The sequence below is a fragment of the Patiria miniata genome, unplaced genomic scaffold (assembly GCF_015706575.1).
Source record: "Patiria miniata isolate m_02_andy unplaced genomic scaffold, ASM1570657v1 HiC_scaffold_1, whole genome shotgun sequence".
Taxonomy (NCBI): Eukaryota; Metazoa; Echinodermata; class Asteroidea; order Valvatida; family Asterinidae; genus Patiria; species Patiria miniata.
Window position 1 is genome coordinate 425142 of NW_024037047.1, and position 6973 is coordinate 432114.

The window sequence follows — 6973 nt, forward strand, 5'->3', positions numbered from 1 at the left end:
GAAGTAAACTTTTACTTTGAAACCAGTACAATTATGGAACGAACTTACCGAGTCTTACCGTCACGAACTCGTGGCATGGGGGCCGCCATTTTATTACACAGATTACACACTCTGTAACTTATGGAACGTGCAGTTGGTGTCCGATCCCTCAAAGTGTTAATGCATGGGCATACGTCAAATATGTAATTAGGCCTTATTGTAATTTAAAATATATAACATTGCACAGCATGGGAAAGACAAAACAATTGTAGCCTAACATGCAGCTGGACATTGTTTTTATTTTGAAATACACGTTCCGTCAATGTAAGTATTATTCTGAGCAATTTCAAACGCATCTGCAGTAGGCCAACATCCTGAAAATAAACTAAACGATATTTTGACCTAAAACAAAGCTAGCTAGCGTGAAATAAGCGCAATTACCCCTAATACATGTAAAGATCATTTGCTCTGCAGCAATCTTGGAGGTACGCGAGAGTGCATTTATTGTTACTGAATTAAAAGAACAAACAACACGTCAAATATGGCTGTTGCATGCAAAGGCTCTATTGTGTTTTCCCGCCAAAGTAGCAAGAAGCATTGTGCAACATGTATGTACACTTCAGATGTTTACGTTTCTTACCCTATAAACATTGTTTAAAACATTCAATAAAGAAAAAAAAAATGTTTGATATACTGAATTTTGTTTACTTGCGACAGCCTCGTTTCTGAACATGATGGGATTCGTATTTCGTACGGGTTAAAGGGAAAATACAACATTTGCAAACATCAAAAAAGGAAATGATCAAATTACCACGAAATACCTTACTGAATTGTTAGGGACTGACAGTCTAAAGCATCCTTTAAAATCGTGGGTCCTGGTGGGCTGCATTTTCAAGAAAAACTGCATTTTTCCAACGCTGGTCGGCCGACCAGCGTTGGAGAAAACTGTTTTTTTTTCAAAAACTGTTCTTAAATTTTCATATTTAGTTATTCTGATTTTTCTTTGCAATTGATCACACACCTGTGAAGGGGTACAATCCTGCTAGACTGATTATCTGACCTTACAATTACCCAAAGTGTATTAATTGCTTCGTTTCATCTTAAGTGGGATCAGGGAACCAGACTACAAGAACATGATAGGTTTTCTTGGTTTTTCCAGCATCTACAAGCCCAAAACATGAAACAAGTCAGTTTAACAATATTTAATGTAACATACTAATCCTCCAAATCCATTTAATTCTGAAAAATTTGAAGCAAAAGCAAATGTTGTACAGTCCCTATAAAAGTGTATTGGTTTGTTTGTACGGGTTTGTGTTGTTATGTTGGTTTGTGTTGTAATTTGTGGGGTTTTTTTTTGGGGGGGGGGGGCGGGGTAGGGGTGGGGGCGTCGGAGATAGGGAGCGCAGAGTTCGAACTTGGGACGGAAGCTTCCCCAAGTCTCATATCTCAATGCGCATCGCAAGCTACATCGTATACTAAGGTTGGGACAATTAGGGAAGTTCTTTATATAGCTCTTTTAAAATCTAGGATATGAAAGCCCAATTCATAAGCTTTCTTTTAGTACAAGCATTATTCAAATCACTCGTAGACTTTTCAAGTTACTGAATTTTAAACACAACCACCGTTTTAAGGTTCTGTCAACGGATCACACAAAAAATTTAGTGTTCTTTCAGCAAAACGAAAAGAAATCACGAAGGGATGTGTGTGAATTGTTTTCGTTTTGCTGAAAGAACGCACACCTTTTTCAAGGGCGGATCCAGAACACAATTTTTTTGGGGGGGGGGCCAAAAAAAATTTTGGTCCCCCCAAAAAGTGGGTCAAAAAAATTACGGCGTGGGGTTCGGGGCCCGCTTAAGGGCCCCGAAAATTTTTTGGATTCTAGATGCTCTGTGGTGCGATCTGAGGCAATTTCTGACCACTTTAACCAATGTTTTTTGAGGAAAAGATGGTGGTGTGCTCATTGCCTGCCTTTATTGCGATGTCACATAAAAAAAAAAAAATTGGTTTCGTTTTGGGGGGGGGGGGGCCATGGCCCCCTTTGGCCCCCCCCCCCCCTGGATCCGCCCTTGACCTTTTTTGTGATCCGTGGACTTAAACCATTGCTATGACGTCACACTATTGTTAAAAGTGTGGATTCGGATCTATGAATCTCTTACGCTTGTCACAAAGTGTGGATTCGGAACGACGAATCTTTAGTAAAGTGTGGATTCGGAATTACGAACCTTAAAACGGTGGTTGTGTTTACAATTCTGTTTAACTTGAAAAGTACATGAGTGATTTGAATGATTCTTGTACTAAAAGAAAGCCTATGAATTGGGTTTTCATATCGTAGATTTTGAAAGTGCTACGTGCAGAACTTCAATACAACAATAGTCCCGACATTTGGGTTTCGTTTTTTTTAACTCACCCTGTACAGTAATATTAAGCAAGAACACAAAAGTCATCGTGTTTTATATTAACATGCAGTACTTGAACCATCTTTAATTCAATACAGCAGATCTAGTCACGCTAACAATGTACACACAATAACTTACTGTTGTGGTTAATCTGGACTTAACCTCTAAACGGTTGGGTATTAATATTTACAAGGTGATTTTCGATGAACAAACATAATCCAAAATAAAAAAAATCCTTCCATTGAATGACCGCCCAAATATTCCAAGATTAATCTCAAGTGCGTTTTGGAAGTTTTTTGGAAAATAAACTTATTACAAAGTAAGGTAGACTTTTCTAAGCGTGGCAAACTTTGCCAGCGTGGCAAAACTTTTCAGCTTTTAAGGTACATGCAGTATTTTCTTGCTTACAAAGTAATTTAGTTTAATAACGAAATAAAGCGTGCTCAAAATGCGGACTATGATTATTTGCAGAAATCAAACTACAGTGTTACAGCTCCAGCAAAGACAGGCTAAATGAAAAAGGTATAAAAACGTAAAAACAATACAACACAAACAAACAAACAAACAGAAGAAACGAATATGAGACATAGATCAATGCGCTGATTGTTACCAACGGCAAATCATTGTTACGTTACCAAACACTAGCAATTGTAAATGCTGAATAATTTGTTTCTCGTTTGGGCGTGTCGGCTGACTCAGTGAAGTAAATTTCAATGGAAGTCAAGTCAGTGATTATATGTAACCCCACTCTTATATTCTTGGCGATAATGCGCTCACAACTTTTATATTGTATATCTTTAAAAGTGCAAAAATATTAAAGCTACCACATGTACTGTATAAACAACTGTTTGATTCACAAAACAATTTTCCCCAAACTCATTAAAGGTAGAGAAGACTATTTGAAATGCGTGTAATTGTTCTCGTTTGAACCAACAAAAGTGCTCAAAATCCAAAGACGGGTGCTTAATAACTAACCTGATGAACTTTTAGCTCTGTGCATGCTGTATATTTCGAGGAAACAGAACAAACATATACGCCATTTTCTGGATCTCGATTTTGATTCCAAACTTGCCGAGTCAGATTTTGAATTGCGCCCTCTCGTGACACAATCCCAAAAATCATCATTCGGGACGTGATTCTCATTCAGCCGGTGATCACTCATTCCAAGATTCGCTCAATTGCAAACCAACTACATGTACAAATTTGAACACATTTGGGCGGATCCACGAAAATTTACAAAAATGTGTCACTGGACACATCTTTGGAAATGACCTTCTTTTGTTGTTTTCTTCAAAATTACAGCATGCCAGAAGGAACAATTTCACAGGGAGTTTCCTGTCATTACCTATCCCTAACCCTAACCGCCCTGAATCCTCCAAAATCCTTTTTGCAAATTGGAGGAATTTGCAGGATTGAGGTTACATGGCAAAAGTGCGTTGCTGATTTCGGAGTACGCACTGTGTCAAGGTCTTGGGCCGGACCTTGTGTTGTTTATGCCCATCCGTGCTTAAATTTAGTCCTTGATTGTACTTGACAACCTCCGTACTGCTCCAGGATGTCACTGCCTCTGCCTCAGCCTATTGACAGTCATAGCCGGAGGATTTTGCAGGATTCAGGCAGTGGTCACCCCTCCATGGACCATATTCAAGAAATAACGGAGGAATTTGCAGGATTGAGGCTATATGCTATTTTCCCATGGGGCCAATTGGAGGATTTTGCAGGATTGAGGCTACATCCTAGCAAAAAGGCCTAGGGAGTTAGGGTTTTAAACAAAGTAAGCATTTTCACAATAATGTTGTCAGTAAATTTTCGGACACCAGCAAATGATCTACTCTACCTCTAACTGAGGAATATTTCAAAAGTTGAAATGAAGGCAGTGTTGGCCAATAAAAAACCCTGCCTTCAGCGACCTCTATCTAGATTTACACATTTATTCTACTGACTACATAGCCCCATAAATGTGGCCTATTTACTGGATTGCCTCCGTAAACATAGGCCACACATCCACATGTACAAAAAACGTGTTGACTTTGCAGAATTTTGATTTTCACATTTAGGCTTACTTTGTAGGTTTTTTTTGCTTTAGAAGCATACTCACCCTCTTTATAGGCTAATCAGAAAGTGCTGCCTTTTTCAGATGTTTAATTTTTGTGAAATTTCATGTTGAAATTTTGATGCGCAAACGTGTGCAAATGTATCTGGAAATTTCACGAAAAAATGGACATCTGAAAAAGGCAGCACTTTCTGATTAGCCTATATAGAGGGTGAGAATGCTTCTAAAGCAAAAAAAACGTAAAAAGTAAGCCTAAATGTGAAAATCAAAATTTGGCAAAGTCGACACGTTTTTTGTACATGTGGATGTGTGGCCTATGTTTACAGAGGCAGTCCAGTAAATAGGCCACATTTATGGGGCTACTGACTACAGAGCTACAAAATCGTTTCATCTTGATGGACACTGGAGTAGATAATTAATACCTTATTTATATTCTTGTCATCTTATCCCTCCAAATCATAATCCATGAAGTCAAACATTATCTCTCATTCGAGGAAATCTGCAAGTTCATGTATATGTTATGAAAAACTGGCATTTTTTGCCACAAAGTGACGCGATAACTGTTTTTGTTTCTTACGGAGTTAAGAACCACTACGTAAAGTATATTTCTCACAATTTTCAAGCGTGTCCACACTCTACCGGACGAAACCAAAACTTCCTTCTTAAATTACCGTAATTCCTCTCAGTATTGAACAAAAAAGCCTCATGAAAATTTGTAGGCTTACATCACAAATAATTGTCTTCCTTCTAAATGAACCTATCGCGGTAGAATCGCGGTAGAATCGCGGTAGAATCGCGGTAGAATCGCGGTAGAATCGCGGTAGAATCGCGGTGGAATCGCAGTAGAATCGCGGTAGAATCACGGTAGAATCGCGGTAGAACACGTCAATGCAGCTTGTGTAATATTGTCCAATTACAGTCGAGTCTCGTTATAACAAACTCGTTCGGACCTAGCCAAATTGTTTGTTATATCAGAATTTTGTATCAAGCGGTACATCCGTCCCATTCATTGTGCACATAAATGCACAGTCGGGACGAAGGATTTATGTTTGTTATAACCAGAATTTTGTATTAACAGAGTTTGTACTAACGAGAGTCGACTGTACATGATATACAAATGGATGCGGAATGCGCAACATCTGAGACCAACAAAACTTACTACTTAGTGTGCAAAAACCCATAGGGTTGTCTAAGGGGGAGTGGCCAAATCGCAAACGGCGATAGGTCGATTGTAATAATGAATGGAATATTGTATGGGCTCCGTGCGCCAACAAGAGTGGGTGCTTTTTTAACACTTTCGAGAGCCCCGTGTGCTCAAATTTGTATCCTTGTGGAGACACGCACACAATAGGGAACAAAACATTGTAAAGGTCTCCACAAGGCAATTTCTATAGATGAATAGGTCTCCACAAGGTTTTCACGAAATAGATATTTTGATTTTACTCAAAAACAAGGAATTTCCAAGGTGGGTTGATCCGTCGCAAATGGAAGAGTTTTAGAAAAGGGATAGTAAGTCCGAATTTCAGCCAAGGAAATTAATTCCGGTTAAAATAAGAGCATTTTGAAACTTCACTTTCAAAATTGAAAACTTTACTACACGAGAACAAAGAAATGTCTCCACAAGGATACAAATTTGAGAGTGTGTGGGTGGGACACATGTGTGTGCGTACTGATCACGCACCCACAGCGCAAAGTACATGTACTCACGACTTATTTGATTCTGATGTGCACTAAGCCCAAGCGTCCTCGTGTGAGCATCAGGCCTCGTCGGCCATGCGTTTGAATGTCTCTCCCAGTGGTCTCCCCCAACTCTCCCTTTCTTACCGTTGAGGGGGTGCTTGTGCTTGGAGCCCACAGTAGAAGTTCGCTGTAACGAACATGACTGGGCCTGCACAAATTTGTTCAGTATGTTGGTGGTTAATTATTGTGATTTTTGGCTGCAATGCTTGGTTCAATATGATTGTTGAGAAATTTGGGAGCCAAAGGGGATGTTGTTATAGCTGAACTTTTGGTGGTGGCTACAAAGATGTTCTACTGTACAGGGTGGATAAAAAAAACCGAAACCCAGATATTATTGATCATTGGAACAGAAGTAGGGCACATGTGAATCAAAGGGAGATATCCTCTGTTAGGGTTGAATCGCCTCTTCAAAATGACACCCTGGTCATGTCATTACATTCACGGTTGACTGAGCAGTGATGAATTTTATGAAAGGGTCTATTTAGAGACTTGCGCCACTTTTCAACAGTGGTTTTTGTTGTGTCAATTGTCACAGGGTGAAAGGCTATGGTTGCCAATCAAGGCTGGTGGGGGAAAAAAAAAGAGATTTCACCATGAAAAGTGGTGCAAGTCTCTTAATAGACCCTTTCATAAAATTGATCACTGCTCAGGTAACCGTGAATGTAATGACATGACCAGGGTGGCATTTTAAAGAGAAGATTCAACCCTAACAGAGGATATCTCCCTTTGATTTACATGTGCCCTACTTCTGTTTCAATTAGCAATAATATCTCGGTTTCACTTTTTTTTTATCCACCCTGTAAAA